Here is a 26,702-nt window from a genome sequence, read left to right as displayed (position 1 = left end):
GAAATGCGAAGACGATAAAGCTATGACAAACCTAGAGAGTGTGTCGAAAAGCAGAGACATTACTCTGCCAACAAACGTCCACACAGTCAAGGCTGTGGTCTTCCCAGTGGTCGTGTACAGTTGTGAGAACTGGACTGTAAAGAAGGCAGAATGCCAAAGATTGATGCCTTTGAACTGTGGTGCTGGAGAAGACTCCTGAGAGTCCCCTGGACAGCAAGATCAAACCAGTCAATCTTAAGGGAAATCAACCCTAAATATTCATTGGAAGGACTGACGCTGAAACTAAAGCTCCAATAAAGCTCCAATATTTTGGTGATCTGATGCAAAGAGCTGGCTCACTGGAAAAGTCCCTCATGCTGGGAAAGATTGAGGGCAGGAGGAGAAGAGGGCATCAGAGCATGAGATGGCTGGATGGTATCACTGATGCAATGGACATGCACTTGGGCAAACTTTGTGAGATGGTGAAGGACAGGGAGGCTTGGCGTATTGCAGTCTATGGGGTTGCAAAGGGTTAGATAGGACTGGGCAACTGAACAACAAGAAATAAGGAGGTAAAGGACAGAGAATGGACTGTCTAAAGTCAGCCATCACTTTTTTTTTTTCTCAACCCCTCCTCCCAAGTATAGACTTCTGTTATGCCCTGATTTACTTCTGAGGAGAGCTAGACCAGAGCTGAGTCACACCAAGTGTGGAAAAAGGTAATTCCAAGGTAATGAGGCAGGGAAGAAACTAGGGCATTCCAGTAGCTCTCTTCTCCCCTGATTTTATTCTCCTACAGCCACGCCTGGCTGACTCCTGTCTAAGGCCAAACACCCAGCCACCCCCCACCCCCACCTGCCCAGCAATTCAAAAAAGCCCACATCACCCACTTGTTTCTCAGTCTTTTCCTTTTATAGTGTCTCTAGAGATAACTTGGGAGAATGGAGTCAGCAGTCATGCTAGTCCAGCAACTTAGCAGGAACAGGACCTGAAGAATCTAAGCCTCAATAAGGGTTTAACATCTGGCAGAAAGTGTGCCATTAAAAAGATACTGGAGAGGGAGACGGAGGAGGGTTCAGGAGGGACAGGACATATGGTAGATTTGTAGAGCAACTGTCCTCTAATGATTGTATTTTGTCCTATGTCTCAATATTGCACAGTTATATCTTCAATAATTATTATTCAAAAAAAGAACCAAAACAAAACTGGAGTTTACAAAGTACTTAGATCCATAACAGCATGTAACAGTTGATTATGAAATCTCATTATCTATCACTTCCTATTATTTTGCTTTTACTACATATTGTTTGTCATACATGAGTTAACTGAAATCATGAATTATAACAGAGCCTCAGTAAAAAAAAAAAAAAAAAGATACTGATTTAAGGGCCAGAGTAGTTCTGAGCAGGAGAAATTACTTTTGACTACACAGAGGAGGAATGAGAGGGAATAGACAGCAGTGGAAGGATATTTAAATGGGAGAATACTGGAAAGAATAGGACAGAAAATACCTTGAGCAATGGCACTACTCAAGGACATATATGAGAAATGAATTCAGCTGATGGGCTTTGAACCTAAATCAGGATCTTCTTCCTTTCCCACCTGGAATCTCTTTTGAGTGCAACAGAGTTAGGTACGTTACTCGCTCCTTAAAAGAGAAAACTGAGGCTTAAATAAGTCAAATAACTTGTCCAAGATTAAAGCTTATCCTTTTACATTCAGTTTCTCAAAACAGGGGCTTCCCTTGCGGCTCAGCTGATAAAGAAGCCGCCTGCAATGCAGGAGACCTGGGTTTGATCCCTGGGTTGGGAAGATCCCCTGGATACGGGAAAGGCCTGGAGAATTCCATGGACTGTATAGTCCATGGGGTGGCAAAAAGTCAGAAAGTGAGTGACTTTCACTTTCACTTCTCAAAATAGAAAGTTCAGTCATCATCTTGCTCTCGCCCTCTTTCTCCATTATCACATCAAACTTTATGGATTTTGACTCCTAAAAATCTTTTAAAACCACCCCTTCTCTTCATTTTCATGACCAATTCCTCACATCAAAAAATATTACTTCTTGCCTGTGTCACTGCAGTAGATTCGTAACTGTCTCTAACCCCACTTCAATTCAAACTCCACACTACAGCCAGAGGATTAAAAAAACAAACAACCCTACCCTGCCAGCCCCTACTCCACTGCTTGGTACTGTTTAAAAACAGCACCTTTCCTCTTTGCAGCCTGCACTGCTCTACCCTACACTGCATGCACCTTGTCCACACTGATCTTTTCTGTTTCTAAAACAGGGCCTTTGCACACATTGTCCCTGCATTTTGAACACTGAGTTCTGTACCAGACTGACTCATCCTAAAATTTCCAGTCTCTGGGTTAAATGTCATCTTCTCAAAAATCATTTACGTGAAAGGTTGGGGGAAGGGGAAACTTAAACACACTGAGCAGGCTTACAGCACTTGACCCATTGACCAAACTCATCTCTAAAAGGGAGAGGCATTCACACATCACGCGCTTTCTGTGTGAAGCAAAGGAAAGCAGCCAGTACTTCCTATGACGCTTCCTTGACCTCCCGGCCTCAAGTCCAAATCTAATCAAGCCTCTAGGTCTTACTACTACTTATTTGTAGTGGGAAAAAAATTGAGGATAGAAGAAACAACATTAAAAGCAGGCAATCAGCCAAATCCAGAATGTAGGAAATTCTACAGCACCTTCGGTTACTGCTTAAGTGGAAGACTGTTCACAGAGACTTAAAAAACATTACCCTAATACAATAGATGGACCTTGTTCAAGTCTTGGTTCAAAAAAGCCATCTGCAAAAGTGTCATTTTTTCCTACACAATCAAGAAATTCTGCATTATGTACTAGGTTTTAGATACTACTAAGAAGCTGTTAATGGTAGTCAAAAGGCACTGTGGTAACTTTCTAAAAGCTGCTTATTGCCAAATTCAGACTTAAATTGAAGAAATTAGGGAAAACCACATTCAGGTATGACCTAAATCAAATCCCTTATGATTATACAGTGGAAGAAACAGATTTAAGGGCCTAAATCTGATAGAGTGCCTGATGAACTATGGAATGAGGTTCGTGACATTGTACAGGAGACAGGGATCAAGACCATCCCCATGGAAAAGAAATGCAAAAAAGCAAAATGGCTGTCTGGGGAGGGCTTACAAATAGCTGTGAAAAGAACAGAAGCGAAAAGCAAAGGAGAACAGGAAAGATATAAGCATCTGAATGCAGAGTTCCAAAGAAGAGCAAGAAGAGATAAGAAAGCCTTCCTCAGCGATCAATGCAAAGAAATAGAGGAAAACAACAGAATGGGAAAGACAAAAGATCTCTTCAAAAAGATTAGAGATACCAGGGAACATTTCATGCAAAGATGGGCTCGATAAAGGACAGAAATGGTATGGACCTAACAGAAGCAGAAGATATTAAGAAGAGGTGGCAAGAATACACAGAACTGTACAAAAAAGATCTTCACGATCCAGATAATCATGATGGTGTGATCACTGACCTAGAGCCAGGCATCCTGGAATGTGAAGTCAAGTGGGCCTTAGAAAGCATCACTACGAACAAAGCTAGTGGAGGTGATGGAATTCCAGTGGAGCTATTTCAAATCCTGAAAGATGATGCTGTGAAAGTGCTGCACTCAATATGCCAGCAAATTTGGAAAACTCAGCAGTGGCCACAGGACTGGAAAAGGTCAGTTTTCATTCCAATCCCAAAGAAAGGCAATGCCAAAGAATGCTCAAACTACCGCACAATTGCACTCATCTCACACGCTAGTAAAGTATAATACTCAAAATTCTCCAAGCCAGGCTTCAGCAATACGTGAACCATGAACTTCCTGATGTTCAAGCTGGTTTTAGAAAAGGCAGAGGAACCAGAGATCAAATTGCCAACATCCGCTGGATCACGGAAAAAGCAAGAGAGTTCCAGAAAAACATCTATTTCTGCTTTATTGACTATGCCAAAGCCTTTGACTGTGTGGATCACAATAAACTGTGGAAAATTCTGAAAGAGATGGGAATACCAGACCACCTGACCTGGCTCTTGAGAAATCTGTATGCAGGTCAGGCAGCAACAGTTAGAACTGGACATGGAACAACAGACTGGTTCCAAATAGGAAAAGGAGTACGTCAAGGCTGTATATTGTCACCCTGCTTATTTAACTTCTATGCAGAGTACATCATGACAAACGCTGGACTGGAAGAAACACAAGCTGGAATCAAGATTGCCAGGAGAAATATCAATAACCTCAGATATGCAGATGACACCACCCTTATGGCAGAAAGGGAAGAGGAACTAAAAAGCCTCTTGATGAAAGTGAAAAGAGGAGAGTGAAAAAGTTGGTTTAAAGCTCAACATTTAGAAAACAAAGATCATGGCATCCGGTCCCATCACTTCATGGGAAATAGATGGGGAAACAGTAGAAATAGTGTCAGACTTTATTTTTTTGGGCTCCAAAATCACTGCAGATGGTGACTGCAGCCATGAAATTAAAAGACGCTTACTCCTTGGAAGGAAAGTTATGACCAACCTAGACAGCATATTCAAAAGCAGAGACATTACTTTGCCAACAAAGGTCCGTCTAGTCAGGGCTATGGTTTTTCCAGTGGTCACGTATGGATGTGAGAGTTGGACGGTGAAGAAGGCTGAGTGCTGAAGCATTGATGCTTTTGAACTGTGGTGATGGAGAAGACTCTTGAGAGTCCCTTAGACTGCAAGGAGATCCAACCAGTCCATTCTGAAAGAGATGAGCCCTGGGATTTCTTTGGAAGGAATGATGCTAAAGCTGAAACTCCAGTACTCTGGCCACCTCATGCAAAGAGTTGACTCACTGGAAGAGACTCTGATGCTGGGAGGGGTTGGGAGCAGGAGGAGAAGGGGACGACAGAGGATGAGAGGGCTGGATGGCATCACCGACTCGATGGACTTGAGTCTGAGTGAACTCTGGGAGTTGGTGATGGACAGGGAGGCCTGGCATGCTGCGATTCATGGGGTCGCAAAGAGTCGGACACGATTGAGTGACTGAACTGACTAAAGAGGCAAATCTGGCCTTGGAATACAAATTGAAGCAAGGGAATGGCTAATAAGAGTTTTACCCAGAGAACACACTGGTCATAGCAAAACCCTCTTCCAACAACACAAGAGACGATTCTACACATGGACATCACCAGATGTCAATATTGCAATCAGACTGATTACATCCTCTGCAGCTGAAGATGGAGACCCCCTACGTAGTCAACAATAACAAGACCTGGAGCCGACTGTGCTCTGATCATCAGCTCCTTATTGCAAAATTCAGACTCAAATTGAAGTAGGGTAAACCACTAGGCCATTCAGGTATCACCTAAATCAAATCCCTTATGATTATATGGTGGAAATGTCGAATAGATTTGAGAGATTAGATCTGGCAGACAGACTGCCTGAAGAACTACGGATGGTGGTTCATACATTGTACAGGAGGTGGTGACCAAAACCTTCCCTAAGAAAAAGAAATGCAAGAAGGTAAAGTGGTTGTCAGAGGAGGTCTTACAAACAGCTGAGAAAAGAAGAGAAGCGAAAGGCAAAGGAGAAAAGGAAAGATTTAACCAACTAAATGTAGAGTTCAGGAAAATATCAAGGGGAGATAAGAAAGCTTTGCTCAGTGATCAATGCAAATAGAGAAAAACAATAGAATGGGAAAGACTAGAGATCTGCTCAAGAAAATTAGAAATGCCAAAGGAACATTTCATGCAAACATGGGCTCAATAAAGGACAGAAATGGTATGGACCTAACAGAAGCAGAAGATATTAAGAAGAGGTGGCAAGAATACACAGAAGAACTGTACAAAAAAGGTTTTAATGACCCAGATAACCACGACGGTGTGGTCACACATCTAGAGCCAGACATCCTGGACTGTGAAGACAAGGGTCTTCACAGCCTTAGGAAGCATCACTATGAACAAAGCTAGTAGAGGTGATGGAATTCCAGCTGAGTTATTTTAAATCCTAAAAGATGATGCTGTTAAAGTGCTGCACTCAATATGCCACCAGATTTGGAAAACTCAGCAGTGGTCACAGGATTGGAAAAGGTCAGTTTTCATTCCAATCGCAAAGAAAGGCGAGTCCAAAGAATGTTCAAATTACCGTACAATTGCACTCATTTCACACGTGCAAGATTATGCTCAAAATCCTTCAAACTAGGCTTCAACAGTACGTGAACTTCTAGATGTACAGCTGGATTTAGAAAAGATAGAGGAACCAGAGATCAAATTGCTAACACCTACTGGATCACAGAAAAAGCAAGGAAATTCAAAAAAATCATATACTTCTGCTTTATTGACTTTGCTAAAGCCTCTGACTGTGTGGATCACAACAAACTGAAAAATTCTTCAAGAGATGAAAATACCAGACCACCTTATCGTTCTCCTGAAAAACCTGTAAACAGGATAAGAAGCAACAGTTAGAATCCTACACGGAACAATGGACTGGTTCAAAACTGGGGAAGCAGTACATCAAGGCTGTACACTATCACCTTGCTTATTTAACTTCTAGGCCAAGTACATTATGCAAAATGCCTGGCTTAATGACTCACAAGCTGGAATCAAGATTGCTGGGAGAAATATCAATAACCTCAGATATGCACATAACATCACCCAGTGGCAGAAAGTGAAGAGGAACTAAAGAGCCTCTTGATGAAGGTGAAAGACAGTGGAAAAAGTTGGCTTAAAACTCAACATTAAAAAACTAAGATCACGGCATCTGGTCCCATCACTTCATGGCAAATAGATGGGGAAAAAGAGCAAACAGTGACAGATTATATTTTCCTGGGCTCCAAAATCACTGTAGGTGGTGACTGCAGCCATGAAATTAAAAGACGCTTGCTCCTTGGAAGAACAGCTATGACGAACCTGCTGCTGCTGCTGCTGCTGCCAAGTCGCTTCAGTCGTGTCCAACTCTGTGCGACCCCATAGACAGCAGCCCACCAGGCTCCCCGTCCCTGGGATTCTCCAGGCAAGAATACTGGAGTGGGTTGCCATTTCCTTCTCCAATGACGAACCTAGACAGTATATTAAAAAGCAGAGACGTTACTCTGCCGACAAAGGTCTGTATAGTTAAAGCTATGGTTTTTCCAGTAATCATATACGGATGTGAGAGCTGGACAAGAAAGAAAGCTGAGCACCAAAGCTTCTGAATTGTGGTGCTGGAGATGACTTTTGAGAATCCCTTGGACAGCAAGAAGATCAAACCAGTCAATCTTAAAGGAAACCAATCCTGAATATTCATTGATACTGATGCTAAAACTGAAACTTCAATACTTTGGCCCCTGATGCAAAACAGCCAGACTCACTGGAAAAGGCGCTGATGCTGGGAAAGACTGAGGGCAGGAGGAGACTGAGGGCAACAGAGGATGAGATGGCTGGATGGCATCATCGACTCAATGGACATGAGTTTGAGGAAATTTGGGAAATAGTGAAGGACAGGGAATCCCGTCATTCTGTAATTCATGTGGTGGCAACAAGTCAGACATGACTCAGTGACTGAACAACTTAGTAAGAGCTACATCATGACATATTTAAAGGTAAATAAAATGACACAGCTGTGAAACTTTAAAATATTTCACCACAAAGGTGGGAAAAAAGAAAAAGCAATACTGAATTAAAACAGTGGGTTTTATTACCCCATTGAATGGTACACAATAAATGTATGCTGAGTGTGCTCAATCGTGTCTGACTCTGTGCCACCCCACGGACTGTAGCCTGGCAGGCTCCTCTGTCCATGGGATTCTCCAGGCAAGAATACTGAAGTAGGTTGCCATTTCCTGTAAGAAATCACAAAAACCCCATGTGTTTGCCAATTGTAGCTTGAAAAAACTACTCATCTTGGTTTCTAGTCACCTCCTTAGTCAAGGCTTTTCTGACTCCCCAAAGAAGATGATGACACTAAAGCACTTCTATTAAAATACCCACAATACTAATTTTATGTTTTTATGTGTGTCCCCTCCTGGACTGAAATCAGAGTGCAAGAACAGTCTTATTCATCTCTCAAGGATAATGGAACAGTGATTTTTACCCTACACTTAGTCCAAGAGACTCTTATATCTGATCTTTGATCTCTACCTTTGAACACAACTATAATTTAAAGACTAACTAAAATAAAAGGTTTTTGTCAGAAGTTAGCAAAACTAATCATTGTTATCAATTCTTTGAAGTCCTGAGTGCCTCTACTAAACACTACTGTCTGATTCCCTTTCAGCTAGATACCTGAAAAGAATAAAACCAACTTTTTTCTTTAGGGGGAAAAAAAAAACCAACTACCATTCAGATATTGTTTTAGTTCTTACCAGATCTGCTACACACCTAAAAAAGTGAAGAGTGTAGCAAGAATATACTCCAGCACAGTTTGCAAAACAAACAATATGCTTTACGAAACAACCTAAAAATCCCCTGAAGAAATTCTTGTGCACGATACTCAAGTCCTTAAAAGAAAATATTATATGTACACTTTATGGAAAGCTTTCTCTGATGTTGCTACTGAAAAATTTAAGGTGAAGAATAATAGATACAGAATGACCCCATTGTTGTTTAAAAGTAAGAATACATGTGGAAAAAGTCAGGAAGAACATAATATCCAGCAGTTAAGGGTAGCTAGCTTGAGGAGGGGGCAGGTTAATGGACAGTTCATTTTACACACTTCTGTACTGTGTGGTTTTCTTCAACAACACGCAAATAGTATTTTGATTTTTTAAAAAAACTATAAAATAAAAAGTTGTGATCCTGACTATACTGTGAAACAAAATATTCTTAAGTAAATATTCTAAACGAAATGAACTTTTCGTGGCAGAAATGAATGAGGAGTACGTGCACGCGTGTTAAGTCGCTTCAGTCGTGTCCGACTCTTTGCGACCCCATGGACAGTAGCCCGCCAGGCTCCTCCGTCCACGGGACTCTCCAGGCAAGAGTACTGGAGTGGGTTGCCATGCCCTCCTCCAGGGGATCTTCCCGACCCAGGGATTCAACCTACGACTCCTGCATTGCAGGCGTATTCTTTACCGCTGAACCACCGGGGGAGCCCACGTAAGAGGGAGGAGACCAAATCCAAACTGAGATGTAGTGATACTTAATACCAAAAAGTACCAAGGACCTTCGATACTTGTTTCCCATTCCAACATCCCACGGCACGGAGGAGCTTCCTAGAAGAGCTTCCGAGATGAAGGAAAAGAGCAGCAGCATTTTCTCTGTGTGTCGCTTTATAACAATGGTTTTCAAACTTGGGCGTGTACAAGAACCAACAGGAGAACGCGCTGATTAAAATACACCTTCCCGAGCTCCAGCTCCTGATATTCTGTTAGGGGAAGTATGGGTGTGGCCCCCAAATGAGCAGTCTTCAAACGAGTACTCAAGTGCCTCTGAGACAGATGGTCCGTGGCCCTGAAAATCACTACCATAAAATCTTGAAGACACTGCAGTGTCATTCTCTCCTCCCTTTCCCGCCTTTCCTCCAAAGTGCCTCAGTCATCCCCACACTTTGCGTCCTATCGAGCACCGTCCATCTATCCCGACTTCCGGTCGGTAACCCGCCGGCGGACCTGCGCCTAGTCACTGCACTCCCACCATCGTCCTCGGCGGATTCGCGTCGCGTGGCGCTTACCCCACCAGCCCGGCCTCGCCAGGCGACCTTCCGCACGCCGCCACCCACTCCTCTGGCTCCTCCCGCCGGCCACCCCCTGCCCCGGGCCGCACACCTGGCCGCGTCTCTCCCACCCCCCACCCCCCGCCCCCGGCCTGCCGGCACCTCGCCAACAAAACCCAAAAGCCACACCTCACGGCCGTTCCATGAGTCGCTTTCCGCCGAGCCCAGGGCTGTGGGGGCGTCACTCAACTGTCCCTAAGGTCTTAGCAGCATTTTGAAACGGCGAGTAGTGAAGGCGCAACTTCCGGCCTCCCCAACCCATCGCCCACAGGAGCTTCCGGTGAGGCCTCCGGAAATCATAGATGGGCCAGTGGGAGGGCTAGAGAGCAAGAAGGCTGAGCCGGCCCTACCATAGAGGGGATGCCAGTCCGGGGAAAGATAGTAGTAGGGCCTGGACGAATAAGACTTCTGAGGTTTCCATTTGAGGAAATCGCAGGGGCTTAATGCTATTTATAAACGTGTCCTGGGAGAGTTAAAAAAAAAAAAAAAAACAGGAAGGGGAGAAAGCTAAAAGCACCATCAGAGACACCTTTTCAGCTCTTCAGAAAGCTGAAAAGCCAGCCCCTCTGCTTTTCGGTGTTATTCATTCCTACTCCCCAGACATGGTGGAGCGGCACGCTAGTGTTGACGCTAATTAGGCGAGGATAAGATTAGTACAGACACAGATTACTACAAAATATGTGGTAAATGTTAAAAGAGAAGTGCAGAGGACAATGAGGTGGAGCTTATTTGGATCACATAATCAAGTCGTCTAGCCTACTCTCACAACACACAAGTGCCTTCAACAAACTTCTCAGGCATGCTGTTTGCCGGTGCCAAATGGCAGGACCCCTCCCAATACTTCATTTCGTTTACTGTAGGATGAGTCTAGATAGTCGAGGAATTTTTGAGCTGAAATATGTTATTTTACCACCTCTACTGGTTTTAGTTCTGCACTTTGGAGAAGACTAAGGCTTCATTCTTTCTAACATAAATACTATTTTTCTTTTTTTTTTTTTTGCAGACAGCTACCATGTCCCATCTCTAACCTTTCGTTTTTCTGCTTGCTGAAAATCCCCTCAGAGCTTTCAATTACTTATCTGCTGTGGCTTCAAGAACCTGTTTGTCCTATTTAAAATGTGCCTCCCGGAACCAGATACACACCTATGCAAAATAAAATGAGGCAATGACCTCTATTTGCACATTGCACCTTGCTCTGTTTCTGGCATCACCTCCGACTTAGGTAGAAATCAGAATTCTGTAAATGAGCTGAAGAATTAATTCCTTTTTCACACTTGCTCCCAGAAGGCTTTTCTAGGTGAACTGTTAACTATTTCTCCTCTCTTTTTCTGCAATTAATTTTAATTTTTAAAAATCCCAAACAGAAATTTGTCTTATATCTTTTAACTAGTACCTGGTTATTTTAGGTCCTTTCCTACTGTCTACTGGACTTTTTGGATTATGATCCTGTTACGCAATTCAGTTTAAGGTCCACAAGTATTTGTTGAACACCTACTATGTACCAAGCACCAACCTTCCATGAGCCGCTTTCCGCCGAGCCCAGGATTGTGGGGGCGTCACTCAACTGGAGTGGAGTGACGCCTGGAGTCTGGAGGTGCCGTCAGAATGTCCAGGTAAAGAGAACGTGCTAAGTGCAATGAGAGCTGCAGCTGGCCTTGCCTGGAGAGTCAGGAGGGATTAGCTCTCTCACTTTTGCATATTGTTGATTAACAATTATAATCAAATTATTATAATTATACAAATTATTTTCATTTAAAGCCTTGATAAATATGTTGAGTAGGAAATTATTAAGAATAGAGCTGGGGCTTCCCTGGTGGCTCAGTGGTAAAAGAATGCACCTGCCAATACAGAAAACACAGCTTCAATCCCTGGTCCAGGAAGATCCCACATGCTGCAGAACAACTAAGCCCACGTACCACAACTACTGAGCCTGTGCTCTAGAGCCCACGAGCAGCAAATTCTGAGCCCATGTGCTGCAGCTAATGAAGCCCACCTGCGCTAGAGCCAGTGTCCCACATTAAGAGAAGCCTGTGTGGTGAGGAGGCCGCAGACCACAACTAGAGGATAGCTCCTGTTCTCCACAACTAGAGAAAAAGCCTGAACAGCAGTGAAGACCCAGCACAGCCAAAAATAAGTAAGTTATTTTTTAAAAAGAATAGAGCTTACCCCTCATAGTTGACTCTGGTTCAGGATTCCAGAGTTCCTCTTCCAGAGTTGTTCTTAAACCAATTATCCCACCTAATAGAGGTCAACATTTGGCAACATTTCTCTGACCTTTCCCAAGGAGTCCATAAAAAAATAAATAAATGACTTGCTATAATGAAAACAAATCGTATCTATAGTATTTCTTCTACCAGTCAAGTAAACTTGCCAAAAAAGAAAACAAAATTGGGTTAACAAGATCATAACTGATTCAGTGATCGCCGCTTCCTTCTCTAAGAACTGTGCTCACAAACCATGTATTTGATAAACAGGAAATCTGGGTTTAGTCTAACTATTCTAGAAACCAGAAAGTTCCACAGGTCTTTAGTTTCCCCAATCTGTAATGTAAAAGGAGTGAATTGAATAAATTTTCTAAGGCCTACTGCAGCTTTAAAGGAATTAAAAGCCAATGTTATTGCCCTTTCTGAAAAGCTGTAAGAAACTATTTCAGACATGTAAAAAAGTGTAATGAAGAATATGACTCCTTTCCCCCACAATTCTTCATAAAGAACATTACCTGTACAAAAAAGTCCTGCATGTGGGACTCTCCTGGTGATCCAGGGGCTGACTCTGATCTCTCAGTGCTGGGGCCCTGGATTTGATCCCTGGTTGGGGAACTAGTTCCCACATGCCACAGCTAAGACCCTGTGCAGCCAAATAAATAAATAAAAATAAGTATTTTTAAAAGTTCCCCTTCAGTCTCTTCTCCGATGACATTTCCCTCCTTCATCTGAAGAGGGAACCATTATCCTGAGTTTGGTATTTACCCCTGCAACCATTTAGTCTTTTAGGATTTATACCTGTATATATTCCTTTCACATATTTTATACTTCAAATTTTAAAAAAATTTGTCTTCATGTTTACCCTTCTGTCTGTGTACTTTGTATCCTAATCTCCTTTTCTCATGAGGACATCAGTTCAGTCGCTCAGTCGTGTCCGACTCTTTGCGACCCCATGAACTGCAGCACACCAGGCCTCCCTGTCCATCACCAACTCCCGGAGTCCACCCAAACTCATGTCCATTGAGTCGGTGATGCCATCCAACCATCTCATCCTGTGTCGTCCCCTTCTCCTCCTGCCCTCAATCTTTCCCAGCATCAGGGTCTTTTCAAATGAGTCAGCTCTTCACACCAGGTGGCCAAAGTATTGGAATTTCAGCTTCAACATCAGTCCTTCCAATGAATACCCAGGACTGATTTCCTTTAGGATGGACTGGTTGGATCTCCTTGCAGTCCAAGGGACTCTCAAGAGTCTTCTCCAACACCACAGTTCAAAAGCATCAATTCTTCTGCACTCAGCTTTCCTTATAGTCCAACTCTCACATCCATACATGACTACTGGGAAAACCATAACCTTGACTAGACGGATCTTTGTTGACAAACTAATGTCTCTGCTTTTTAATATGCTGTCTAGGTTGGTCATAGCTTTCTTTCCAAGTAGTAAGTGTCTTTTAATTTCATGTATGCAATCATCATCTGCAGTGATTTTGGAGCCCCCCAAAATAAAGTCAGCTACCATTTCCCCTGTTGCCCCATCTATTTGCCATGAAGTGATGGGACCAGATGCCATGATCTTAGTTTTCTGAATGTTGAACTTTAAGCCAACTTTTTCACTCTCCTCTTTCACTTTCATCAAGAGCCTCTTTAGTTTTTCTTCACTTTCTGCCATAAAGGTGGTGTCAACTGCATATCTGAGGTTATTGATATTTCTCCTGGCAATCTTGATTCCAGCTTGTGCTTCATCCAGCCCAGCGTTTCTCATGATGTACTCTGCATAGAAGTTAAATAAGCAGGGTGATAATACACAGCCTTGATGTACTCCTTTTCCTATTTGGAACCAGTCTGTTGTTCCATGTCCAGTTCTAACTGTTGCTTCCTGATCTGCAAATCTAATGTGTATTCCTTGAGTGAGAAATTGGAACATTAATGAGCCAAAATTTAATAGTTCCCCATTGCTTAGGGGACAGTTATTCTTTCAAGTTAACTTAATATTGTCAACTTTCTAAATTCTCTATGTCTCCCTCTACTCCAGTCAAATACATGTTAAGCCTTAAATTGAAGCGTCATTTTCTTAGGTCAGTCTCCCAAGACAATAGAAGTGAAAGCAAAAATGAACAACTGGGACCTAATCGAACTTAGAAACTTTTGTACAGCAAAGAATATCATGAAGAAAACAAAAAGATAGCCTACAGACTAGGAGAAAATATTTGCAACACGAGACCAGGGGTTCATTTCCAAAATTGTATACAAACAACTCATACAACTCAATAACAAAAAACCCAAACAACTCAATCTAAAAATGGACAGAAGACCCAAGTAGACATTTCTCCAAAGAAGATACATAGATGGGCAATAGGCACATGAAAAGACATTCAGCTTTGCTAATTATTAGAGAAATACAATCAAAATAACATTGAGGTATATGCGTCACACCAGTCAAAATGGCCATCATCAAAGAGTCGATAAATACTGAAGAGGATGTGGAAGAAAGAGAACCCTCCTGCATTGTTGGTGGGAATGTAAATTGGTGCGACCACTATAGAAGATACTATGGAGGGAAGTTCCTCAAAAAACTAAAAATAGAGTTGCTACTAACTCCAGGAGATAGTGAAGGACACGGAAGCCTGGCATGCCACAGTCCACGGGGTCGCAAGGAGTTGGACATGACTGAACAACTGAACAATGATCCAGCAATCTCACTCCTGGGTATATATCCAGAGAAAACTATAATTTGAAAAGATATATGCATCTCAATGTTCACAGCAGCACTATTTAGGATAGACATTAGACATAGAAGCAACCTTAATGTCCATTGACAGATGAATGGATAAGAAGGTGTGGTACACATATACAGTGCAACACCACTCAACCGTAAAAAGAAAGAAAGCATGCCATTTGCAGCAACATGGATGGGCCTAGAGATTATCATACTCACTGAAGGAAGTCAGAAAGAGAAGGACAAATATCATATACCATTTATATGTAGAAACTAAAATAAGAAAAAACGAACTTATTTACAAAACAGAAACAGACTCACAGACATAGAAAACGTGGTTACCAAAGGGGAAGGAGAAGAGGAGGGATAAATTAGGAGTTCAGGATTAACAGGTGAACACTACTGTATGTAAAATAGATAAACAACAAGGTTCTACTGTATAGCACAGGGGAATATATTCAGTATCCTGTAATAAACTGTAATGGAAAAGAACATGAAAAAAGAATGTGTGTGTGTATCTGAATCACTTTGCTATATACCAAAAACTAACACAACATTGTAAAGCAAGTGTACTTCAATAAAAAAATAAATGTGTTAAAGTTTATATATAGCATGACTATAGTTAATAATAGTGTCCTATATATTTGTATTGCTAAGAGAGTAATCTTGGAAGTTCTATTACAAAAAAAATTTTTTGTAACTGTATGTGGTGACAGATGTTAACTAGATTTATTAGGGCGATCGTTTTGCAGCATATACAAATATCAAATCATTAGGTTGTGCACCTGAAATGATGTAACATGTCAATTTTACCTCAATAAAAATTAATTTAAAAAATATGTTAAGCACTTGTTGAAGGTTGGATAGTGTCAGAGAACCAAAGAACAGAATCATGGAGTCTGATCTTGTTATATTTTTATCTAACTTTGTGAATGCTTATTATATGTCAGACACTATTCTAAGCAATTTACATAAACAATCTTATTTAATTCTTGCAATCATTTTATTGTCCTGAGACAGAGGAATAGTTTACTCTAGATCACACAGGGTAGTAAGGTTTCAAAAAGGGGCACCTAACTTCAGTACCCAGTCTTTACAGATCCTTTCAATTTTTGAAGGTACTTACATGCATCGTTTAGAAAGTTTCAAGTTGAAGTATAGTTGATATACAATATTATATTAGTTTCAGATGAACAGCATTGTGATTCAGTATTTTTAGAGATACTGCTATTGAAAGTTATTACAAAGTAATGGCTGTAATTTTCTGTGCTGTACAATATATCTTTGTTGCTTAATTTTTATATTTGAAATATAGCCTAACACTATCTTACAATTATTCCCAAATTGTGTTCTTTTACATGATTATTAATGGCTACATATCATTCTTAATAGCTGCTGCTGCTGCTAAGTTACTTCAGTCGTGTCCGACTCTGTGCGACCCCATAGACGGTAGCCCACCAGGCTCCCCTATCCCTGGGATTCTCCAGGCAAGAACACTGGAGTGGGTTGCCATTTCCTTCTCCAGTGCATGAAAGTGAAAAACAAAAGTGAAGTCGCTCATTCTTAATAGGCTATACCATAATTTATATAGCCATTTATGTCATTTACAGTTTTTTTTTTTCCAGTTAAAATGCCTTGATGTTCTTTTCTCTCTTGTAATCAAGTCTTTTTGCACATCGCTGATTATTTCTTTAGGACAAATTCCTCAGAGTGGAATTGCTGGACCAGGGCAATCACTTAAAGCAGTTGGAATTAAGGGAAAGCAACGTCAGCTAAGAAAAACCCTTCGATGTCCCGCTCTAAGCCCCACGGAGGGTTAATTCTCCACGTCAGCCCTGTGGCAGAGGGCAGCGCTCAGAGTACTGGCGGCTGTGGAAAAGAAGAGCCTCCGATGCCAAGATCGAGAAAATGTCTCACCGCTGGCATGTTCAGCTTTCCACTCTGGTTTCCTGGGATTTCTGACTGGAAGGTCATTGGGGTTTGTGTCACGTAAAACTATGACTCGGACCCCATGATGGGACCTGCAGGACAATCCCACCATCCCTCTGCGGGGTCCTTTCTCCCGCTCCACACTACACAGTTCAGTTCAACAGCTTCAGAACAGCATATCTGTATTCTCTCTTAGAGAGGTTTGTGTGTGTGTGTGTGTGTGTGTGTTTGGTCGGGAACGTTTTAGATACCCACCCTTTTATCAAGAGTGTAATAAATCTTGTCAGTACAGATCTTCAAAAGTGGCCTACGTCACCGTTCTGTTCATCTTAGACTTGTCAGAGAGATTACCTAATTATTATTATTATTACCCAATAATGGTTATTGGGCACAGAAGAATCTCGCAATCCTGAGTTAACCGGTAATGCTGGCGAAAGGTCCACGAGGCGCGTTCTGTTTTCCCTGGCGCACGAACCCAGTGCTTGACCGGGTTTACCACAGTTTCACAAAATGCCGGCGGAGGAGGCGGGTCCGCGGCGCTCGTCGTCCTTAAGTAAGATGCCGCAGGAGCAACGTGCGTTCGTGAGAGCCCGGATAGCTCAGTCGGTAGAGCATCAGACTTTTAATCTGAGGGTCCAGGGTTCAAGTCCCTGTTCGGGCGCTTTGTGTTTTTTCACCTTCAGTTTTGTTTTCTTCCCCAGTTCTTAGAAATCTGAAGGAAAAAAAATTCCTCCCGAAAACCGCGCAAAACCTCCGCACTCACCAAGAAATTGAGTCATTTTGCGTAGCCGCTTTTCTTTCTTCCCTGACTGTACGTTTATCTATCATACTCCGAAATCAATGAAAAATAAAGTTGATACGACTTAAGGTAGAAGTAGACTTAGCAACTAAACAAACCTTGGAATTTTCGAAAAATCAGAAGGCGCCCGAACAGGGACTTGAACCCTGGACCCTCAGATTAAAAGTCTGATGCTCTACCGACTGAGCTATCCGGGCTCTCTCGAAAACCCTTTTCTCTTCTGTTTACTTGATAATATTCTAATTGGCCCTCAAATCTAAATTTTAGTTCGTATTATTTTTTCCAGTAAGATAAGGAAACACAAACATTCATTTTTCTGTGTTTTTCTCCATTCACTTAATACGTGTTTTCTTCAAGTTCCTTCATATTTAATGTCTGATGAATTTCTAATATTCACTAAGCTCTCTAAAATTACGTGGTAGTAAATTACAGAAAAATGGGAAACGGAGACGAACATTAAAAATTCAGAAAGCTGCAACCTCTTTTTACTACACTTCTGTCTTCAGTATACTGCTTCTCTGATAGGGCCTCTGAATGTCGGTTATACTCTGCGGAACCAGGTTTCAGGGATTTCCCCCATATCTTTAATGAACAATAGGACCTCTGAATGTCAGTTATATCTACCGACCCAGGTTACAGTATTTTCCCCATATTTTTAAAGAACAATGTATTTCCATTCACTTGATGATATAGCTGTTAAACAGGCATTCCTTAGCACAAAAGAAGGAAAGATACATTTGACTCATAAATAGAGGAGCTAATACAGGAAAAGATAAGTGACTGTGGAAAGGTGGATCCGAATATAGATTGAGAGAAAGGGAGTTTAGACCTTTAATTTAGATTTTGATTGAATTTTTCCCTTTCTCCCTCTTCCAGACAATTTGCAATTTTCAAATCAGACTCCCAAGGTGAGTCCTTCTAAAGCAGTATTAGTGTGTACCAGTGAAAGCAACATAAATTATTAAGAATAAAAATCTCCAGATCAGCCTGGCTTTTCCTAAAATCAACTTCATCAACTGTGACGCATAGGGTAAGGAAAACAGGATTATGAAATTTCAAGACTGATAAGGGAGTGCATTTTTGTTTCTGGGAACCTGAGGCTTCTGACACAATGAACTAAATTGCCCAGCCTCAGTTGCAGGAGTTTGCTTCCTACAATTGCCTGATTCTTTAAAAACAAAGGCCAACAAACTGTGTGATCCTACACAGGCCTGAGTTTCCACATCAATAAAACGAGGGAAGTTGGTTAGATGACCTGTACTGCGGCTGCTGCTAAGTCGCCTCAGTCGTGTCCGACTCTGTGCGACCCCAGAGAGGGCAGCCCACCAGGCTCCCCCTTCCCCGGGATTCTCCAGGCAAGAACGCTAGAGTGGGTTGCCATTTCCTTCTCCAATGCATGCAAGTGAAAAGTGAAAGTGAAGTCGCTCAGTCGTGTCCAACTCTTAGCGACCCCATGGTTTGTAGCCCACCAGGCTCCTCCGTCCATGGGATTCTCCAGGCAAGAGTACTGGAGTGGGGTGCCATTGCCTTCTCCGAGATGACCTGTAAGACACTTTCTAAATTAAAAATTTTTACCACTCTTGTTACTTTTTTTGCGGGGGATAAGATTAGAAGGAAGACTCAAAACGCAACAGGAAGAAATAATGTAATTGTAGAAACATTTTTTGATCATCTATTGATATTATGGCTTAGGTTCTGTGATGAAAGTCAGAGATGTATAGGACCTGGATCCTGTTCACAGTCTAGGAAAGAAGGGAGACATTTAAGCAGTTAATTTAAACAAAGTAATAAATGCAGTATTAAGAATTCAAGTACAAGAAGAGGCAGGAGATGAGAATGGACAGACAGAAAGGGTGTACAAAATGAGGGCAAGGGGTCTTTCAGTTTTCAGCAAGGAAAACAGGATCAAAGTTAAGTTTCAACAAGTTAACTGTCAGAGGTATGCAGAGGAAACTGTAGTGAGCCAGACAGACATTTATCTATTCAGGTATTTCTTGAGCACTCATGTGTGAAATAAGGAAAAACTGTTTGCTCTGTTTGAATGAGATGTGAAAATGTATTATACCTAATTTCTTTTTTTTTTTTTTTTAAGGAAGGGAACTAGTAGCTGTCCAGTGTCCCTGTGAAGTGAAGTGAAGTTGCTTCAGTCGTGTCCGACTCTGTGCGACCCCAGAGACGGCAGCCCACCAGGCTCCCCGGTCCCTGGGATTCTCCAGGCAAGAACACTGGAGTGGGTTGCCATTTCCTTCTCCAATGCATGAAAGTGAAAAGTGAAAGTGAAGTTGCTCAGTCGTGTCTGACTCTTCGAGACCCCATGGACTGCAGCCTACCAGGCTCCAGTGTCCCTAAAGAAGCAAAAATAAAGTGGTTTTTTTTTTTTTTTTCCTGGTCAATGGCTTCATTTGTTACATCGTATTGCCTTTGCTCCAGGAAAATAAACCAGCTGTTTAAATAGACTAACTCATGAATTGCTTATTGAGCACCTACTATTTCCACAGCAAAGAGACAGGCACAGTGGGAAGGAAAACAGTTAAGTCTGGAAGGAAAATGAGAAATGAAAATTGTGTTTTGGGGTTGGTGAATAAATTAATCTGGCTGTAATAAAGGGAGGTAGACAGGGAAAGTGTGGGATTGGAGACAGCTGACGGGATTTATTTCAGGCTAGAGGAGAATAATTTTATCATATAGGCAACAGCAAAGTTTGAAAATCAAATTGAAAGTTTGGCTTGTTAACATTGTAAAGTCCCATCTGAAGTAGCATGAACTGAATCTGCTTTTTCTATATTGGGTTACAAAATACCATCAGTAGCGCTTTCTCCTTTTTAAGCATGAAATCTTCCGGGAGTGCTACCAAGCTTCTCACTCACATTGACTGTTGAACTTAATTCTCCCACTGGAGGGCAGTCTAAACTCACAGATTCTAGATTTGTGGCCCAAACTCGCCCACCCCCCGCAACCCTTCTCAAATTTCCCCACTAATTATTAAACACATGCTCTTTGCTCTTCTACTCATCAGACTCATTGGTCATTGAAATTTTCCATCAACTCTGTATCAGAGCTAGGAAAGTTGTGGATGAAGAAATGGGTCCCCAAACCAATGCTGAATGTACCTACTCAGAGACCCAGTGCTTCACCATCATCATCTTTGAGTTGAGATCATTACAAGGTGCAGAGATGCATGGTACAGAGGAATTGTTTTGAAAAGTTTCCTTTTGTGTTTTTGGCCCAATAACTCCAAACTGAGAGCAGCCTGGGTTTCTGGTAGGCTCTTCAAGCTCTCTCCCACCACACTCCTCTCTATGATAGAAAGGCTAACAACTCAAGAACCCCTCTAGCATTCAGAATCCACTGACTTCTTGTCAATCCAAAAGGCATTTCCAGCCCCGAGCCCCTGGATGCCTCAGCCGCCCTTGTGTTCACATCCCTCTTTCCTGACACTTTCTCTCCTCCTCCTTTCTGACACTCTGGCGTCTCAGTTCTTCCTTTCAGGCCTCTTCTTGCCTCTATTTGCCCACTTGGGTGATGTCGTATATGTAACTTTGTTTATCATCTGTGAATGGAAGAGTCCAAAATTGAAACCATGTGTCCATGCCTCTACTTTCAATTTAGTTTCATAAATCTAAAGTCTACTAGACATCTCCACCTGAGCATTCCAGAGACACTGCAAGTCCAAATTTAATTTAATGTTCAAAATCAGAGTCATGATTGTACCTCCAATACCCGGGCCCTGTCTTACTACAGTCCCTCACTTAGTAAATGGCACCACCTGCCCCCAGTTCCTAAGGCATCAGGTGGGGAGTAATTCTACACTCTTCCCCCTCATTGATGATCCCTATATTCAGTACAGTACCAAGTATTACTGACTTGACTGCCTGACTCTCTTGTATCTGTCCTTCCCTCCCATCCCACGCTTCTGTCCCTGCTTCGAGATTCTCTGCTCTTGCACCCTGAATGCAGCCATGGCCTCCCCGTGAGTTCCCAGCCGGTACTCCTAAGTGTGCAAATGGCACACTCCAATTTGAAGGAACAATTTACAAAGGGCCAGCAGGGTGTAGAAAGCCAAAAGCAACAGTGTGCAGTCTCCCGGGCCAGCAGAAAAGGGAGTTCCCACTTCTTGGCCTGAAAGTCGAAGGAAGGGAGTGAGCAATTCTCTAAATGAAGAGAGAAGAGGGAAAGGGAGAGGGAGGGAAAGGAGCTGAGAGGGAAGGGGAAACACCTGGAGGAAGCTTTGTTGAGCGTGGCAGCCAGCCCACAGTGACCCCAAAGAGAAGGAGCCCAAGGAAGAAATGTCCAGACCTCTTGACCTCCCTCCTCCTGCTCTTCTGAGGAGGCTCCCCACTGGCCCACCGCTTCTAGGAAACCAGAGGGCCCAGAGTGGGTCTGCAGGGGCAAAGGGAAGACATCAGTATGTATTCCAAATCCTTCTGTAATAGGCCGCATCACTGATCACACCACTCCCAGTCTGCACCCTGGGTTCTCTGTTGCCTACAGGGCTAAACCTAAATTTTTTGACATGCCCTGGTTTCTCTAATAATACAGAATTTTCTCCCTACCAAGATGCATTAAATGCATTTAATATGATCCTCAGCCCAGCAACTCGGGCAGGCCTATTTCCTGTTAGCTCTTCACTTAAGACTCTCCACTCCAGCAACCCTGGACCACTGAGGGCCCCACACTACTGTGTTCTCTCAGGCTTCCGAGCTTAGCCTGATGACTAAGAGCACACAGAAAGGGGTCATAAATGTGTGCTGTGATCACGCAGTGAATGAGTGAATGAGTGCATGTTTTTATCCCCCGAGGCTCTTGAGCATTAGGAATAGTGTCATACATACGTTATATGTACAGAACACACAGGCTGTGGTCATCAAAATGGTCCATTACATTCTTTCCTTTGATCTTCACAACAGGCCTGAGTGGGAAGCAAAGCTGATAGAACTATTGATGCTCAGAGGGTGAAGTGGGCTACCCAAGGCCACAGTGCAGTGAGTAGAAAACAAACACAAGCCTTTGTCCCTTCTCCTTTCATGAGCTTCTCCTCCCATTGTCTCACTCAAGGTTGCCTGCAATTAATGGTTCTTTGCACTGGCCCAGATTTCACCTTATATGAGAACAAAACAATATCCCAAGAGGTACCTCCAAATCATGATCTCACTTTTTACATTGCTTTCTCCCTCTACATAGGACTTCATCTGGCTATTCAAATTTCCTTCCCCAAAATAGTTATCCTCCTTTGAGCTCTAAAGTCTCTTCCATTTAGGAAATTTTAAAACGCCCTTATCTTTTTTAAAAGGCCTTTCTGACACCCTTAAAAAAAATCCACAGAACTCCAGTGAACCCCAAACAGACTGTAAGAGTAGCATTTTAACAAACATTTCTTTGAGACCAGAGAAGGCACGGGTTTGCAGATGTTTCCCTGAGAACGCTAGCAGGGGAGTCCTGGGCCTCTGACCTCAGGCTGGGAGTACTGAGCCCTAGATACCTGAAGGGGACGGCAGGGGAGGGACTCTGAGAACCAGGTGCTGAGCGTAGTCTGGCAAGGAAGAAACAAGGAGGACCCTGGTGGAGAGCAAGATTCAAGTTTTGAGGAAAACGCACTTTGAGATAACATAGCATCGTTATTATGCAAAACAAACGCAAATGAGGGGCGGGCCAACTATGGGTTTCTTTGGGTGGAGCCCTTCGGAAAATTCTTCTAGAGACCACTGCTCAAACAAAGGTACTGAGTCAAAATTTTAAATAGAACGTAATGTATGAAAGATTTTCCCTTGCGCTGGTTGGGCTGGAGGATCAACCACTACCCTTCCCCTTCAGGTTGCAGACTGCTATTTAACGGGGCTCGGGTCACACGACCCACTAGGGCGAACCGAAAAACCGATGAAGCAGAAAAGTGCAAAAGGCAGAGGCAGCTTCCCCACGCCGTCTCCTCCAACCTCAAGGTAGGGACTCTCTCGGGCATCGCTCTGTTAATGATGCGGGGGGGAGGAAATTCCATCCACTGATACCCGGACCTCAAAACTCTGTCATTTCCAGTAGAATGATCTGGCATTCGTCCGGCACACAGCAAAGGGGTCCCAGCAGGGAAGGTAATGACCATCTGCAAACACCCTCACATGAGTGGAGAGTGGAGATCTCGGCCCCTGGGTTTCCGAAGCACGACTCGACGCCTTGATTTTCCCTCCCCGCGCGCAAAGGCCGGGGAGGCGGGGAGCCGAGCGGGAGGGGCAGGCGGCCGGGCTCGGGGCCCGCCCTCCTCCGCGCTTCGGGCGCTGCGGGCTGGGGCCGCGGCCTGCGGCTGCCCGCCCTGCCCGCGTCCGGCCGAGCCTCCGCTGCCGTGCAGTGCGCGGGGTCTCCGGGAGATGGCTTCCCCGCGCTCGCCCGCGGCTGCCGCTATTGTCTCCCCCGGGCCCGCCGGACCCCGCGGGCTCGCGCACGCCCTCCCCTGAGCCGACTCCCCAGCCGGTCCTCGCGCCCCTTCTGCCTCCCCGCTGCCTCGGGCCCGGCGCCCGCCGCGTGCTGCCCGGGAGGGAGCGGCCCCGAGGAGGCGGTGCGCCGCCGGAGCCGCCGGGAGCCGGCAGCCCGGGTCTCCGAGCGCACGACCGCAGGAAACCGCAGCGGGCGCAGGTAAGGCGCGCACCCGGCCGGGCGACCCGGGCCGCGTCTGCGGATCACCCGCCGAGTAGGGCGGACGGAGGTCCGGGGCTCTCCCTGAAGCATGGCAGCTGCGAGGTTCAACAATGGAAGGACCCGAGGGTTCCCGGGGCGCGGGCCGCGGGGGCGGTGGGCGCCGAGCTCCGGGCCCCGCGCCCGAGCGGGAGGCCCCGCCGCCTCCCCGCTCCTGGGGTCTCCGAGTGTCTCGGACCCCGGGCGCCCTCTTCCCCACCCCTTTCCCTCTGAACACACTTCCTGGCTCCCAGCGGCAAGGCGCCCTGAATCAGCCAATGGTTTTGGTGTTTTGGTTTGTTGAAGATGAGAAAATAAAAGGCAAAACCTGCCCTGGAGTGAGAGTGGTGGGGTGGTGCTTTCTCTTAGGGTAGGTGAAAAGTCAGCATCTAGCCTAGGGAATATATAATAGATATACATTTTTTAGGCGGACAGATAGGAAAATTGGCTTCTGCCTTATAAGGATACTGCAGCAAAAGGGGAAAGCTTGGGAGAGGGAGAGGGGCCTTCATTCCGGAGTTCCCGGTCCCTGGGGGGAGGCGCAGCTCCCCGGCCTGTATTTGTCTCTGGTTTTCAGCTCCCGACAGCGGTGGCTTTGATGTTGGGGCGCAATCGCAGCAGCAGGAAGCCCCGGGGAGCCTGCCAATCTCGGGTAGGGTGGGGTGGGAAGCCCAGGGGCTCGGCAGGCTCCCGGGTTGTGAGAAGAGGTTACTAACGTGTGAGGTTAGCGCACACACCCTGGTTGGCCGCGGGGCGCGTGTGAAGACCCTGCCATTGCTCGCGCTCTTCAGGCCGACCTCCATTCTCTTGGTCTCCACATCCTTGTGGGGTCTTTATGGCTTCCCAGCCCCTCCAGCCTGGCTGCGATGGAATCTCTATTGTCTCTGCTGCCCTGATGTTTTTTTTTTTCTCGGTTCTTTTAGAGAATTTTGTACCCTGGGTGGCTGGTCCGAGCGTGGCACCAGATCCCTTAGCACACAACTACCCAGGCTTCCAGAAGTGGGCCAACATGCCCCTCCTTCTCTGTCTAAACTACCTGACTGTATGGGTTGTGGCCAAGCAGATGTAAGTAATTTGCACTGAATTCCAACCCTGTATCAGCCGCTGAATGAAAACTTATTCTGTTGCCACACAAGGCCTCAGGAAGATACTGGAAGAGAAATGGTCCAGGGGGTGGCAAACTTGATCCCTCCCGGACTCCAGCTGTGCATCCCAGAACACAGAAGTTACGAGGCTTCAGAACTGCAGCTCCTCCAGAGCCTGGCGGTCCCCTCTGGGGTTGTGTCCATGGAAAAATTAAGTCGAGGCACATTTTATAGCCCTGCCTGGCAGCCAGCGTCTGAGGAGGTGGTGGCTCGGAGCCGGAGCCCTGGACTGAAGTGTGGCTGCTTCCCCTTTGGCCTTTGGGTGAGCCCAGGGTTTGACTTCCATGGCTCTGAACTTACTGCTGAGTGTGCATGGGTGTGTGTGTCTGACTCTGACCAAACTCTCAGCCCTGGCCAGAAGGGAGTTAGTCCATTTCCCTCTTCCTGGAAAGATTGGTGAGGGAGGCTCCGTTTATCTGGGTCCTCAGGCCTTTCCCTGGAGTGCTTGTTTGGATTGTCCAGTGACCTGGAATACCTGCGTACTTGGCCGGGATGTAACGATGCTCTAACAGATACCCCACGTTCTTGTGAGCCTTAGGTCTCCTCTCTGGTTTCTCCACCCCACCTAGGCCTGACATTTTGAAGTATCTCATGTGTATGGTCATTCAGCCTGGACAGCCCTGCTGGCCAACAGGAATAAAAATGAGGGAACTCTGTTCCCTTTGGGGGTTTGTAACTGGCCTTAAACTTCAGGCTCCTCGTGCTCCCAGGACGTGAACTTGGGTGCAATAGTGCGGAGTAGTAGAGAAGCAGTGGGTGGGTTCAGTGTCAGGAGGCCTGGCTTCCTAGCTGTGTGAGTATGAACAGCTTGTGAGCCTAAGACTCAGTTTGCATAACTATAAAAGGGGGGAAAATACCTTTGGGTCATAGGATTGTTTTAAGGATGAAAAACACTGCTTACCATGAACTGAATAAAATCATGTATGCAAAAGCACTCTAAAAAGTACAGAGTGCTATACAAAAGTAGGTTATACATCTGAGTTTAGTCTCACTAATGAGGGAGGGAAAGCTGGTGGGGATGGGGTAGAGGGATGGGAGGAAAGGGATATGAAATAGAGAATGTTCTGGAAACTTTCTTTTCTGGCTAAGGGAAAGTAATGTGACAATGCCCAGGTAAACTATTCTTTGGGTATTTCTCTTTAAATAGGGTTGCTAGAATGGGAACTAGGAGAGAAGGAAAGTCCACTTAATGATATTTCTAGGGAATCAGGGGGATATATACACCCCCAAAGGCTGACTGCTGTCTATAGTTAGGGTAGTACTGAGCTGGCAAATAATATTGTAGCTCACACTGATGTCAGCTAGCTAGTCAATACAGAGGAGAGATTTGAAGCGGGCATTCCCTCTCCAGACCCTGTGCTCATAAGTTGGGTGCCCCTTTGAGGGAGATGTTGGGTCCTGGGAAAGGAGCAGCAGAGTTGCAGAATTCATTCATACTGGATTCCTTGATTTGAATGCCAGTGAGATGCTACCGGACTGGGACATACCTTAGATAACTCACTTCTCAAGGACACAGATCCTGGGGGACAAATTTCCTCCACCCAGCCCTAGTCCAGCATAGCACCTCCTTAATTCTTGCATTTCCTAGGATCACATATA

General features: G+C 44.4%; 2 protein-coding genes, 1 long non-coding RNA gene and 2 other non-coding genes across 12 annotated transcripts in view; 3 read left to right on the top strand and 2 right to left on the bottom strand.

Annotated features, from left to right (window-relative positions):
* Positions 1 to 12,091, bottom strand: part of MDM4 (MDM4 regulator of p53) — a 41,529-nt gene extending 29,438 nt beyond the window's left edge. For 3 of the 5 annotated variants that reach the window (XR_009729834.1, XM_061381952.1, XM_061381954.1), the window contains exon 1: positions 9,783 to 9,873. The gene's annotated coding sequence lies outside the window, so the exon portion shown is untranslated. Of the gene's footprint in view, positions 1 to 9,782; positions 9,874 to 11,819 lie in introns of those variants that run through there. The other 2 variants (XM_061381953.1, XM_061381955.1) reach the window with 1 other exon arrangement.
* Positions 9,847 to 10,839, top strand: LOC133227472 (uncharacterized). The gene is made up of 2 exons (XR_009729835.1): positions 9,847 to 9,933; positions 10,657 to 10,839. It is a non-coding gene; the product is annotated as an uncharacterized LOC133227472 (long non-coding RNA).
* Positions 12,092 to 17,087: 4,996 nt separating the features above from the next.
* On the top strand, positions 17,088 to 17,160 carry TRNAK-UUU (transfer RNA lysine (anticodon UUU)). Its single transcript has one exon. It is a non-coding gene; the product is annotated as a tRNA-Lys (tRNA).
* Positions 17,161 to 17,422: 262 nt separating this feature from the next.
* Positions 17,423 to 17,495, bottom strand: TRNAK-UUU (transfer RNA lysine (anticodon UUU)). The gene has a single exon. It is a non-coding gene; the product is annotated as a tRNA-Lys (tRNA).
* A 5,556-nt stretch (positions 17,496 to 23,051) lies between these two features.
* Positions 23,052 to 26,702, top strand: part of PIK3C2B (phosphatidylinositol-4-phosphate 3-kinase catalytic subunit type 2 beta) — a 77,654-nt gene continuing 74,003 nt past the window's right edge. For 2 of the 4 annotated variants that reach the window (XM_061381924.1, XM_061381921.1), the window contains exon 1: positions 23,830 to 23,919. The gene's annotated coding sequence lies outside the window, so the exon portion shown is untranslated. Of the gene's footprint in view, positions 23,235 to 23,829; positions 23,920 to 26,702 lie in introns of those variants that run through there. The other 2 variants (XM_061381923.1, XM_061381922.1) reach the window with 2 other exon arrangements.

The sequence above is a fragment of the Bos javanicus genome, chromosome 16 (assembly GCF_032452875.1).
Source record: "Bos javanicus breed banteng chromosome 16, ARS-OSU_banteng_1.0, whole genome shotgun sequence".
Classification (NCBI taxonomy): Eukaryota; Metazoa; Chordata; class Mammalia; order Artiodactyla; family Bovidae; genus Bos; species Bos javanicus.
This window is presented reverse-complemented; position numbering and strand designations above follow the sequence as displayed.